This window comes from Corvus hawaiiensis, chromosome 2, assembly GCF_020740725.1.
Source record: "Corvus hawaiiensis isolate bCorHaw1 chromosome 2, bCorHaw1.pri.cur, whole genome shotgun sequence".
NCBI lineage: Eukaryota > Metazoa > Chordata > Aves > Passeriformes > Corvidae > Corvus > Corvus hawaiiensis.
This window is the reverse complement of record NC_063214.1, coordinates 11762486-11777805: the sequence shown is the minus strand read 5'-3', so window position 1 is coordinate 11777805 and position 15320 is coordinate 11762486.

Below are 15320 nucleotides of genomic sequence, written 5' to 3'. Positions count from 1 at the left end.
TGTATAGACCACTCACTTTAGGGGTGGACTTTGGTGATCCTTGTGGGTCCCTTCCAACTCCGAATATTCTGTAATTCTGTGATGTTTCATGTCTCCTCCTGCCAAAACTATTTTATGAACCTTGGCATGACCAGCTCTTTGCAATAAATATTTTTTACCCGAAGATCATATGACTTGTGATTGTGATTTTAACTTAGACAGGGTCTACACAAGAACAAAGCTGTTATTGCCATTGTTCTACATGTCTCTGTTAAAAAGCTACCAGAAATATCAGGTTATTTTGGACTAACATTATTTCAATAATGCTAAAGCTTCCTTTTCTTTGAACAGGATATCAGCATTAAAGGGACTTCTCCTTATCAACAACAGAGGCTCAGAAAATGACAGGCCTGAAAAGAACCTCATACACTTGAGATGCTCCTGGAATCAGACTAACTTCCATTTCAAAACATCACGGAACTACGACACTGAGTGAGAAAATGTGACTTTCTGATCATTTCAGAGCTCATCTTGCATCTGTTATTTATATTCAATGCATTTGGAAGGAGCCTTGAATAAGGGGCAACAACTTAATCAGACTTTCTAATGCTTTTTGTGGTGGGGATTATAGACCAAGAAGAATACTCAAGAGCCAGAGAGACTTAATTTTTTTTGTACCTTAAATCAAAGCTGATGCAGTTAGTCATTCCCAAGTTCATAACAGAGCAAATCCATGTACAGTACCAAAACCAAATAACTTTTGCTGACTTAACTGATCTATCAATGCTCTTGGTTTTGAGGGGGAAAGTCTAGAGGCTTTCAAATGCTACCAAAATTCAAATCACATGTGTTGGGGTCCCTCCCCCTGCCATGGAGCCCTGGGAGAGGGGCCCTGTGGGGGAGACACGGGGTTTCCCTGCCCCTGGTCAGCTTCATTCCCCATTGGTTGGTTTGGGTTCCCTGGTGCTGATAACGCCAAGGACCCTGGGGTCCCATGACGGCGGAGCTCCTGAGCTGAGCCCCAGCCATGCGGCTGGAGAAATAAACATCTCTGAAACATCTACCACGAATCTGTCCATATATACTTCACTTTCCACGAGACTCCTGGTTTGATATATGCGTGTTGCAGTAATCCCCGCTGCAACACACGTTGTTTAAGCTTTGATGATTCTTTGCTCCATGGGTTTGTCCAAGTCCTTGCTCTTAGCAAGTCACAGTCAGATTTGAATATTCTGGTTCATTAAGATAATGTAGAAAAGGATTATCTGGAGAAGAAAATCAAAGGAGTTTTAGTGGGAATTAACCTGGAAGCACTTTTAGAAACCTTGGGTTTAAAAGGTGCCTTTTCATTAAATTTCAGTCAACTGTAATTCATCTTGTATCACCAGATTAAAACCTGGGGTTTCATCTGGTTTTTGCTGCCTTTACTTTATCTAGTAGATTACTAGGATGTGCAACACAATAAACTACTGTCCTTGAAATGGTGATTTACAGCATTATTGCATATCATAAAAAAGTACAGCGTCAAAATTGCTTAAAGCCAGAGTGCAAATTACTTAAAGGTGGTCCCAAACTGCAGAACTCTCATCTCCACTGAGCAAGAGTATCATGGTCTCTTTGTCCTAGTTTGGCATACTATGACAGAGATGACACTTTTTTTTTTCATTCAAGTGAGCAATTCAATCTAAAACTACCCTAAAATAAGCTGGTGACACAGCAAACCTTGCCTAGAGCAAACCATGCAAAATCTTTGTCTACTTCTCTAGTGAAAAAAAAAAAAAAGAAATTCATTCTGAAGATAACAAAGGCATGAATTGCATTGATTATGAAAGAAATTGTGTCTGACAACCCTTTCTATGCAAACCACAGAACTTCCCAACATCCAGGAATCTTCAGTATTAAAAAACAAGCAACAAACCCCTCCTTCTCCCTGGTTTCTACCTTCATTCAGAGAAGCTGAATTGGCTTCTATATCACAGTGGAGGTTAGAAAACAGTGGTGGTTCTTGAGGATCTTTAAAGTATTTAAGAAGGGAAATACGATGTTTAGATTATTTACTCCTTCATTTAAATGAATGGCCCAAAAGGGAAAAATAAAGAGGAATCTCTGGCTCTTAGTCACCACTGGCTGAAATGAAGTAAAAGGCCTCAAACTGGCAGCCTGAACTTTAGCTTGAATGAACCAGGTGCGAAGTTGGCACATGGCTCAAGCAACAGCCCAATTTTTTTTCAGAATCTCAGTATCAACAACACAAGAGGGAGAGGACCATGTGTACTTTGGGGCAAGACATCAACACATGGTAAAAATCCACCCTACAACAACACCAATAGGAATAAAAATTAATGGTTTCACAATCATGTTTTCATTGTTCATGGAGATGCAACTTTTCCCTTCAACACCAAGTTTTACACATCTTTCATTCCTCAGCTCCTTACAGGAGGAGAGTAATTATTTCAAGAAATGATCACAAATATAATTAAGATCAGATCCTCCCTTTGGTAAACTGTGCAGACTTCTGTGAATCTAGAAATTATTTTATCAATTACATTAAAATGGACAAGAGGAAAGCCTTCCACTTAAAAAAAAAAATCTTCCTTCCAATAGAAAATCTCCTTCTTTAAAAAAAAAAAAATTAAACTGAATGTTTTATTAGCACGAGAATAATTTCAAGCAGTGTTTGAATACCAAATACAACAGCACTGTCTTTTGCACTGTTTATGCCATACATATGACAGATTATTTAATCTTTTAATTTATCATTGCATTGTCATAAAAATGAAGAGGATTTCACATAGCCTCAATAAGGCTGAACACAAAACATTTCCACACAGTGTATGATTTTGTAAACTGCAGTGAGTATATGAAAATGGCTGCCATCATTAACATGCATCTATAGTTCAGCAGGAATATCAAAATGTCTTATTATATCCAACAGCTTACACAAAAGATCAGCAAACAGATTCTTCTCTTAAGGTAATGGGACTAGTTAATGGACATTCTGGAGAAAAGGTACAGCTTGCAATCATGTCAAAGTCCAGCTGAAAACTGAATTAGTATGCAGGGCATAAATTATCCAGAATGAATCCAATTAGTCCAGATTGTGACCATTTTAAGATAATGGGATTCCTACTTTTTACTGTTAACATTTAATTGCTTATGCTGCATATTTATATTTTCCTGTGCATGTTTATATTTTCCTATGCAAATCTGGGGGTTTTTTCTTGGATAATTTTGGCCCATAAATGTGCAGGGTAGGCCAAAAACTTTTTTTCAAAAAAGCCTGTTGTTATTTGAGGGCAACTTACATTTAGTTCACACACATGCTTTCATTTCAAATACACAGTCCTCAGTCTGGAGTTAAACCGTCCTAAAGATCAACAAAAGTTCAGAATACACCCTGAGAAAATACTGCCCTCGATACACTCATAAATATTAATTACATTTATAGGATAGCAATACAAATTCTACCAAGGACCACAGGTCACTGCAGGAAAAAATACTGATGGAAATTATGTGAGTAATTATTAGTGTTTCTGGAACTTTTAACTCTGTTCCACAGTTTGTCAGATATTTCCCTCCCACTGCCCCCCCTGTCACCTTCCCCCCCCCCAGTTTTAACAAGAATAGTTGGAATAAAATTAATCTCATATTGATAATAAGAAGACAAATGCTGTAGCTTGTAATAATACAGACCATCACATAGTAAGTATGTAACAGAAGCTACTAAAGCAAACTCTTTTAACAGTAAAATTCTAATAAAATAGTAAGCCATCAAAATTTACAAACAACCACAAACAGTTAAAATATCACAGAACAGATGTAATAAACACAATTAAAAAATCAGGCACACCTATGCCAAGGCAAATACACTGCACGTTTTAATTTTTCAGGAGAAAATGTAACACGTCGCAGCTAAAGGAATAACAAAGCATAAAGAAACAAGTGCAAACATAGCGATTCTCAAAGGTTAATGGTTACACCACAGGCTTATAGTCACTGATCACATTTTTACTACCTGTGCCTGCAGATAATTCTCTTTTTTTTCCCCCCCTGAATATGGCAGGACTATTATGTGTTGATTTTGTGTGCATTTTCAGTTGTCTTGTCTAGAAGTGCAAATCTTAAAAACTGGAATTGTAGAGCCAAAAAATGAAGAAAAAAACCTGGCAAAATGTTGGAACAAAAAAGTTATTGCAGAGAGACAGAAATTCATTTCTTTAATACTCTGTCAAACTTATAATAATGTGCACTTGGAAAGAAAAGCAAAATCTTATTTTAAATAGCATTTGCTAAAGCTACGCTAACAAAAGGATTTGTGGCCCTGTCACGAAAAAACATTGACCCTTGACCTTTTTTCACTTTAGAGAAGGAGAATAGCCAGAATCTTGTGTATCAAACAAATGTTTGTTTTGTATAAATCTTCTCCGAATTTTCTTAGTTTGCTGCAAAAGCGGAGGAAAAAAAACTAAAAGACAACAAAAAAAGAAAGGAAGAAGAAACTGCCCCGAACGAAAGGCTCGATTCAGAAACAGTGCAAGGCTGCTTCTAAACAGTCATGTGACTTTTTTTTGCTAACAGCCATGTGCTCGCGTATCATTTTACTCTGAAATAACTCTGCGGATTTCAGCTCAACCTGCCTTTGCTTAGAATGCATGACATAGCCTGTGAGGGAGCCTGAGAACCGTCCCTCTTCAAAAGCAAGGTTCCCATGCTTGGCCTGTAACCATGGAAGCAGATGCCTTTTTTGCTTACCCCTGCTTACCTCTTTGCAGCCACGAGCTGCTCCCTATTGTTAAAAGGGGTACGCCTTGATTTTTCTTCGTCGTGACTGAACTTGCCTCTTCTTCAAAGGGCACGATGCTGCAGGTCATTGGTCTAGACCGTTTGCACGGTCCAGAGAACAGCCTTGATGTAACCCTTGCTCCGTCTGTGCCACACCACCAGCCGTGCGACTGCAGACTGTAGGGGGACATCGGAGATCTGTATTTGAAAAGAAGTCCGTCCGATTTTGCCATTGTGCCTTTTCAGTCATCGATCGAATGAATATCGAACCTTCTGTCGTTGCATGTGTGAAATAGATAGCTTAGCAAGCACTTTTGTGCCCAAACCTGTGCAGTGGGCCAAACTCTCCTCCTTTATTCACAAGTATTGTTGGTTTTTGTAGTATAGTAATTTCTCAGGAACTTTAAAAACGGTGTCTTAATGTTAGACCAGCCTCATAGCAGAATCTATTTGTTTTAACTTGCTTGATTTAGCACTTAATTTTTAATTTTTTTTTTAAAGGTGCTTTCTCTTTTAGTCATTCCCAGTTGAATATCAGCCCCCTTAAAGTGCAAGGGAGGCTGATTTGGAATCAGTATGAACAGCCCAGAATCGTGAGGGGTTTCAAAACAAGATACTGACTGGAGGTTTTCTGCCATAAGGCTTTAAAAATAACACAGAAGAAAAACAAACGTAAACTTAGAAAGCTTCCAAGATAAATTCAGAAAGTAAAAAATTTAAAAAAATTGCATTTTGTTTCTTTGTTAAATACAATGAATTAGATAGTCTTAGAGAAAAGACAGATATTCTAATAGACAAAATAACCTGGCAGTGGTGAATAGAACCCTAAAAGAGTTTATATTATTTTTTTCTCTTGATACAGAAAGACAAAAAATTTGGAAAATTAGTTTCTGATAACATGGATTTTTGCTCTTCTGTACTAGTGCAAAAACATTTTTGATATTCACAGGTCAACCTTTTTTTTTTAATATGTATTTTATTTTCAAGATGAAACAGTTAAATGTCTGCACCACTGCAAGAAATTATGAAAATCAGGCTAACCCACTGAGAAACTGTAGCTGAAATGTTCAGTCAAAGAGTTCAACAGAACTCCAGGAATTTCAGGGAAGAGTGAAGAAAAAGATTTTCTAACACCTTCGAATTAAAAAAATACCCAAACAGAATTGTAGCTAACATGGAAAATTATATCAGTCGGTAAGCAAGTTTTTACTCTTCTTTTGATGGAACGGTAAAATCTCTGATCACTGCTTGTCAAAAAAACAATAATCTAGTGAAAGCCATCAGCACCTACTCGTTGTACAATATGTGAGCCTCTACTCTGTTCTAACAAAATTTGGACTGCATCAAAAAGGGCTTATATATTCTTCAGGGTGCTGCTAACCCAGGGTTTTCTATATATGACATCAGTATATATATTTTTGAGATACCACTATCTCATACTTCAAGGCATACCTATTTTCTCTAATTGCCGCAGGCAAAGGGGAGGTGCACTAAAGAATAAAGAAGGTTATTGTGACAGATGAAACATAATTCACAATGAGTACTCTTTTCATCCAGCCTTAAGTAGCAGAGGATTACTCCAAGCTGAATTTTAGGGGAGTATGTATGATCTGATTTAATAATACAAGGACAGGCCACAAGCTGAAAGGCAATATAAACCAATTATGCTTTTGCTGATTGTTTGTGGGGTTTTGTTGTTGGGGTTCCCCCCACCCCCCCGACCCCCCACTTTCTCTTTTCTGGAAATAGAAGAAATAATATGAAGAGGGTCTGAAGAAACATGGGGAAAAGTAAGAAATGCGGAGAAATAAAAGTTGGGATTTTCTGGAATGGATATTAACAAATGCTTATTCTATATTTCTGCTTCATGAAACTAAAATGAAATAAGATCATGCCTTTTCTTCAGTAATTATGCGCTGTGAAAGTAGGTAAACTAATTTTGATACACTTACTGAACTTGTCTTGCTTCCGAGAAATTCATACTTGAGTGTCTTCTAAAAATGCTGTGTGATGTCAAGTTTAGATGTAGATAACTGTGATAGTAAAACAAGTTTCTGCTTAGTGTGTGTACATCGCTTTTCTGAGTCACTGTTTTAATATTTAAACAGTAAATGGGTAAACTTGCATGAGTATTTTATGTTTGTTTCCTTTTAATATGCTTTGTAAAAAAAGTGCTTAGCACAAATTACTGTATTGCATTCTGAAAGGTTTAATCTTTTTATAGTTTCAGTTTTCATAAAACAACTCTTTTTTTATGATCTAAAATTGTATTCAGAATGCCTGGACTTTTTAGCTAGTTAAACTGCAGAAAATGCTAAGATGCTTGGCAAAAAAGAAATAAACAATGTCCCATTTTGTCTACAGAATTTTTAATTTAGATTAATTACTTTTTAAAGTAATAGGTAACTTTTAAAATTCCATTTTAATGTAATTTTATTAAAGTATTTATTGATCTCAGAGAACATTTCTATAAATTTTTTATAATTCAGTTTGCAAAATAAAACTATTTTTAGACATGGATTCTAAATGTGTTCTTTGAGTGTTCATCTTTTTTGAAAAATCACAGACAAAAAAACCTCAAACAACCATGAGTTAAATGTTTATTTTCATATATTTAGGATTTTTAAAATTACACAGTAACTGCTTAGGAGCAGAGCTAATAAAACTGTGTTTCTAAAAGGATATTTATTACTAGGGGTTAGTCTATATATTTGAGATTTTGGACTGAAATAAAAAATAAAGATTAATTGGAACAGTCTTTCTCTTATTCAGTGCTGCTACATGTCAGAGCAGTTAAGACAATTTAACAACTTAACATCTAATGTTCCATAAACAAACAGCAAGGAAATGGCATAAAAACAAGCACATGGAATTATTATTAATTATATTTTCTAAACCAGAAAAGAACACTGTCGTTTTGTCTTTCTAGAGGTAGTTACTGAACTATTCTCTTACATAATACAATTTCATGCCGTTCTTAAAAGCAAACATAAAACCAATGTAAGTATTTATTAAACACCATAAGCAATTAGGTGGATTTTGGCGAATAAGCAGCATGCATTAAGCACACAGCAGTACTATATTTTAAAGAAAGAATAAGCAGTCAGAAAAATGTATAAGATGCAGTAAGAAAGCTGCTGGATTGAAAGCATAGATTTTAATATTTTAGTTCGCGAGAGGAGCGGCAGCCAAAAGACCATTCTAACCACCTGACAAACAGCAACAAACAACAGCTCTGGAGTCAAAATATTTATTAGGGTGTCATGTCAATGTACAGGCTAGCATATGTGCCAAGGAGAAATTATTCTATTATCTTCAGCTGAGTGAACCAGCAACAATGAATGTACAGATTTGTAAATATACATGGAACTGAGAATGTTCTTTCAAATTGTACAACCATTTAATTTTCATTGATCATTTGAAAAATATATCAAAAAGTGTGAAGTACAAGTTACATTAATTCCTGTGATAATTTTTATCCAAATGTTATTGTTGCCCTGTCACTTTGCACTTGCAATCCATCGTAAAGTTTCTTAGTAAGAAATATATACTTTAGTATTTGTTTCAGAAGTCAAGTGGCATTTTAGCTATACTGAATGACATCAATTTAAGCAATATATCTTCTATTAATAAGCTTTCAAAAATGTTTATTTTAGGGGCAGTCATATCAGTAGACTTGTTTTGTTTTCTTCAAAATTAGTTTGAAGTAGAATTTATTATTGACATGGCACATAAAACTTTCAGCAAAATTGTAGATGAAGGTTGTCTTTGGAAAAGTAGGGAAAAGAGAGCACAATGATGCCTGTGTGCAACAAAAGAATCTCTTAAGATGAATAATGTTTTAATACTGAAACAAAGTACAAGCACTCATATGACTTACAAATCCAAAGATATATAGTATTACACATTATTTTAATTCTTTTCTGCAAAACATACATCAGGCAGAATGAATATATATCAAATTCACCACATAGTTTTTAGTTGCCAGTGTTGAGGTTTTTTTAAAAGAAGAGGGAGGGGAAAATAGCTCTTCCCCTCCCCAAACAGCTTTGATTTTAACCAAATCTAAGTGTGCAGGTACAGTTGTCTCATCCCATAGCCTATAAAGCTTTGAAAACCTATGACTGAAATTAAGATTTGTAATATTTTGGGAGCTACAAAGAATATAGCAACTCAGAAGACAACACTGGGAATGTAAGAAATCACAGACTTTGATTCTATACGACAAGCTGGATAGGAGTCAAAGCTGCCACATGTGGTGTGAAAAAATGCCACCCCGGTGTGAACAAAGGGTTTAAAATGGAGTCAAAAAGCGTGCAAGCTCAATGTCTAAGCTTTTCCTCTGAATTGTACTGCCACAACCTGCAGGATATCAAGTGGGCTGGGAAGAATAGAGTGCCTTTGGAAGCTACAATGGAGTAGCGGTGGCCGTCGGTGCATTGGGGTTTCTATTGTTTTGCTCTTCTTGTTTGTGTGGCGCCACAATGTGCTGCTCTACTTCAGCGAGAAATTAAACTCTAAGCACCAAAAATAAAGTCACAAAATTCACCGAGAAACTGATGAATGCAGTAACTCGGATCTTGCTTGTTGCAGTCCTGGTTTACAGCTCAATGAGAGAATTTACAAGCTGGATTGTGCATTTTACTGGGGCCTGAACCGCAATCTCATACATGCAAAAAGAAAAGAAAAGAGTAATAGATGTTGCTCATAAATATCTCTGTGGCCTTTTACTGAGATAATCATTGCAATAGTATAAACATTTGTTAGGCTTATTCAAATAGAAAGAATGTTGCACCTTATTTCAATCAACAGCTTTCCTCCCTTTATTACAACATAAAGATGTTAATCTGCATATTTAGTTCAGAAACCACTATCTTTTAGAAATAATCTGTGATAGTGCATGTAGTAGCAACCCAAAAATATATGGGTCACACACTCACAAAAATGCTATGCTAACACTGTTCAACAGAGAAGGTACTAAAAGTCATAAATATCCTACCTAGATAAAGGAAAATGCTGTGTAGTTAAGGCAAAAGGAATAATAAGAAAGGAAAGAGTCAAATATATTTTCCAAAATTATGTGAACAGCAAAAAGTACAAGTTCCTTGCAGAGAAAATAGATTACAGTTACTAGAATTCCTAAACAAAATTAATTAAAATCCAAGAAAGCACACAAGAAAAACCTGATAAACAGTAGATTTTCTAAGAATTAAAGAAACCTTCCAATTTCCTATATTTCATTTGCATTTTTTATTAAGGTTTAGGTCAAAAGCCACTGATTTTTAGTTTATGAATGCAGGTCAAGACAAGAACATTTTTCTATTTACTCTGTGTAACTCTGTATAGAAATCAATCCGTTACTTTCATTACAACCACACAATCAATTCCATTTAAAGTACAATGCAACAGCCAAGTCCAAGGACAATATGGATCGCTGAAAATCCTTCATACTATCCACAGAATTTATTCAGTTTGACTGGGAGGATTTTTCTTCTCATTAGTATTCACCAAGCTTTCACAAACAAACTTATCCTGGCTTCACCTGTTTTTAGCCCAAAGCATAAACCAAAACAAAGCAAAAACTAATTTACTGATACTACGCCGTTGTGTAAGTATTGCTCTTTGGTAAATAAGACAAATTATCTATTAAAGAACAGTTTTATGTGCCTAAGTCACACTGAGCCACGAATATTTCTACAACTGCAATAAGACAGGACTACATGGTACATAAACTCTACAACATCTGCACATGCAGACACATATGATGAATGTAGACGATGTATTTAAGCACTCTGTCTTAAACAACTATTTTTTATCACCTTACAAATACTTGTAAACATGATCCTCTCATTTTTCTCTCCCTCATAACACTTTTTTGAAGTTCCTAGGGGACACAAAGGCAAGGTACTTAAAAACTCTAAAATATTATAAATGTCTTTCCCTACATTCTCAAAGAATTTGCTATGATCATTTGGACAGATGCAATTTAGCCATTTTTATAAAGGGTTTAAATGTTCATAATTTTTTTAACACTTCTAGTTCAACATATTAAAATCTAGACATACTACCAGATTTTATAATTGCAAAACTCCAAACAGTACGTTTATATATGGTAATTTTAATTTATTTCTTCAGGTTTATTTTGCTGGCTTTCTTTTATTCCCAGCCTACTTTCTCAACTTATTTTCTCCTGCATCTTAGTATTTTTTGGGGTTTTAAAACATTACTTTATCTTTCTGGCTGCCTGAAACCTAAGCCTGTCAAAAAAATATGGAAAAGATAACAGAACAGATTGAAAAATGTCCTGTTCAGAGATTTCTGCACAATAAAACCCTGTCTTGAATATTCTTAGCATTTGTTCCTTATTTGTTCTTTTATTGATCACTTTTTTCAACTAGATGTCTCCCTCCCCAGCAAGATATCAGAAAATGAAAAATGAGTCTTGGAATATTGCTCCAGAATGTGCAGCCCGATGTTGACTAACAACACAGAGGCTGTGTTTCTGTGTCCAACATTTCCTCAGCTTTGATAATTTGAGATATGTAATCTCTGGGTGTTTCTTAGGGTGCCATCTCCTTTTTTAATCCAATATATGTTTTTAAGTTGCTCTTAAATTGCTGTCCCTGCCAAGTGGTGATTCAATTAGCAGCCTCCTCTCTTGGGTAGAAGCCAGCACTGCACACACATACGTACATACGTGTGCATGTACAGGTGGGAATGTGCCTGTTCTGCCTTGTTATTTCAGCTGAGCCTCCAACTGGGGCTCTTTTGAACCATTTACATATACCTCTGCCAAACCTCACTGGATTCATTTCAGTCATAAAGAAAATTGCATAATGCCAAATTTCTTACTCACACATAACAGCATGTAAATAGGTGAAGGGTTCACAGCACTGTGAGGGGAGAAACTGTCCTGGCAGACTTGCAGTTACCCCCACTGCAAACCTTAACCAAGCATACATAAACATCTTTTTCCTCTTGTTCAGCTGTGTTTACTTGCCACTGCTTCCCTCCCCTGGCTTCCACCAGCTCATTTTTCTCCAACTCCTGAACCTGTTTATTTTCTTTCTCCTGCCTGCCAGCAGCAGTGCTGAAGGATCCCCCAAAATGTGCAGCCCCACACATCCCTGTGCTAGGGGCGCCCTGAGCGTGTGAGTGGGATGCAGGACTGAACAGGTTAATTCTGTACAGGTAGGAAGAGGAACGACTCAGGCTTTGAGAACACGAAGCTGGACAGTTTGGAAGGATTGCATTAAATGTAGGATGTAATATCTGCAAGTGAGATAGCAGGGATACTGTTGGGAGAGAAAAATTCACTTTCCCAGAATGCTCTCCATCTATTCAGACATTAAACAGCTAAAACGTGTGTGCCGCAGAGGTTAAGCTTGTCAGCTGAGAGCAGGACACCGAGCTGCTCAGCAGCCCTCACCTCTCCCTCTGAGTACTGCGCCAGCCTGGGGAGCCGTGACACCAATTTCACCAGCAATCTGCCCCCAGGGGCTATTTGAAGACGGTCCCAGACCCATCTGCAAAGCTGGCCCCAGAGAGCCTGCTCAGGTCTGTTTGAAATGCTACGGAACGGCTGCGTAATCCAGTTCAGAGCCTGCAAATAAGCGATATAAGGGATATTTATTTATTAATAGCAGAAAACAATTCAAAGCTTTCCTGACTCAGCTGTGTAAATTGACAAACAAGGCTTTCCCCTGGCTAAAATGCACACTGGACCAGTGCAGTAACTACCTCCAAAATCAGCTTGTCCCTGTCACAAAAGGTTATTTGTTAGGGCAGCTCCTCCTGCCATCTCCCAAAGCCTGCTGGATCTACATGAGCCTCACAGGCCAGTCCAGGTGACAAGACCAAATGGACAACAGGCAGAGTTACACGTGGGGAAAACACAGTCTGACAGACCTTCTCCAGGATGGAAGTGCACCCCCAAGCAGCTGCTTCAGAGCCATTGCCCCTGGATGAAGCTGTCAGAGTGGTAACAACAAACATCAGGGCCCCTGCTACCCTCAAGAGCTTGGGGGTTATGTCCTTAACCTTTTTCCATCCCCTGAAGAAGATGCCTGGAAAAATCAGTCAGGAAAAGTATGAGGTTAGGAAAATATCACCACCCTCTTCTGCTACAGCCATTGCCAAGCATTTACTACCACATGGGGTTGCAAAGTCAATTCAGTTTTCCCTGTGCACAAGTGCTGGAGGCCATCACTTGGTATAAGTGCCAAAATTAGTCTGATTTCTTGTGACAATATGTTTAATTTACACTTCTTGCCAGTTCAACAGGAACATCTTTGGTGCAAGAACACACTCTATGCATCAGCCATCCTGTGGTGCTTAAAAATGAGAGACCAAGTGTAACATGAGAGTATTCTCTGCTTGGAAAGAACTTTTTACTGCCTTCCTTAATTTATAAATCACCTTCTGTGGGTTTATTTTAGTACCTTGATTCTATTTGAGCATAGCTTATTATGATTTAATTTCCTCCTTTCTTTTTTTTTAAACAGAGGATGGAAAAGAAAAATAAATCTCTCATGCTCTCAGCATATAACAATTGATATAATAGACTGAAATGGTTCCTTCTAATCACTTGGGGATTTTTAAGTGCATTTTATTGACATGATAAGCCATTATGAGTCCTTCAGACTTGTTATGGTTTATCATATCAAGGCTTATGGTTTTAAGTAATATTCCTAATATGCATTCACAGCATCCATTCCAACAGCTTTTTTAATCTCAATTAAATACCATTAAAGAAATGTATGGTACCTATGTATAAGTGGCACTAGAAGAGTATTTTTATGCACTAGTGACCAAATAATGTCAGACTGGCTCAATTGCCTTCCACCTCATCCCATACACCCAGAAGTCTTATTGCTCAGTACAAGTTCATATGAAGAGGTAACATTATTCAGCAGAATTAGGGGGGACAAAAGTTTCTCATGGTGTGTTTTTTGATAGGGTTTCTTTCTTTTTTTTATTCATGTTAGTCAACAAAATGAGATCCCTTTTGCCAGTCTCCAGCAGCTGCCTGAGCAGAACTTGAAACCTCTTGATATGTCCCAGCAAAATGGACTTTATCTGTAGTGCCTAGGACAATATTTGTTCTCAAAAATAAGTAAAACTGAATGTCAAAAGTCACCTGAAACAGCAAAACTCTGCACAGAGCACAACTGTGCAGCTATCCTGAATGGCCACGTAATTCACCTCTGTCTTCCCCAACCTGTGCTGCAGATTTATAGTCTGCCCCTTTATGTTTTTTGCACTGCAGACTACTGTTTTTCCCCATTTCACCTTCCTTTTATCTTTACATTCTGACTTCTCCAGAGCCCTGGGTCCCATGGCCTTAGGAGAAAAAAGCAGAAAGCAGCAAAAAGAGAAGTGTGCAAGGCAGAGGTGAGGCAGTAAAAAGAGTACGGCTGTCAAACTGGCCAGACCTTCCATGAGCAAAAGGCAGGAACTCCTGCATTAGGAGCAGCAAGAGAGAAAGCTGTTAGAAGGTTATAAACCACTTGGAACTTAAGTGTTATGAATTTATGGCAGTCATTCTCTAACTTTGAAATTAAAAAGGTGCAGCTGCTTTGAGGTTGAACTGGAGAAGAAGACAAAGCAAGACCTACCAAAACACAGTAGGAAAAGAGGAGTGGGCAACCTGGGAAAGCAGGCCCGAAATCTGAGAACAGACATTGAAACACCCAAAGGGACAGTAGGTTGCCAATGGTCCACCTTGCCATCTGGTGCTCTTCCATGCAACCCAAGGACAAAAAACCTTGGGAAGGGGTATAAAAATAGACCAAAAAGTGCAGTGTTCTTTAAATTGAAATTTAAAAGAAACTGGTAGCTTTCACCCTTCACAGAGGCTAGATAGTATTAATCAGCTAATGCTGTATCATCTTGCCTCTTCAAGTAGAAGTACTCAGCACACTTACCTCTAATTTAAGGAAGCAAATTATATATACATAAAAGATGAAGAGTACGTGTCATTTAACTAGATATACCAGTGGCTGAAACAAAGATATTCATGTTGTAAAACTAAAGGATGTAGATTCAAATTGTACTCATAGTTATGGCCAGAAAGATGCACAATTCCCTAATCATTTTATGCAAAATAGCTGCAAAAATCAAAGTCAGTTTTTCACTGTTGTCAGAAGTTGGCCCACTACTGACATTACCCTCAGTACAGAATGTGGTGCCTCTCCTATAATGGATTTTGAGTTTATGATGCACTCTCAGAATCATTTCAATAAAACCAAAGGCTATCAAATGATTTCATAATCAATTAACACTACAGCTTAATTCCCAGTCTGCTGCATCCTTCAGTGATGCTTGGCCACATAATTGATGTCTAATTTGCCATACCATAAAACCGGCCTTGTTTATCCTCATTCCATTACCAGTAACTAAGTGATTATTCTAATGCACTCTGAAGTATTTTAAAAATAAAAGTGAAAGAATATTCCATTCTATTCTGCATCCATTAGTTCTCCTTCCAGGTTAAAAAAACATGTGGAAATCATTATAGCCTTTTCTCTTCATACATACCAAGTAACTAATTTGTTGCA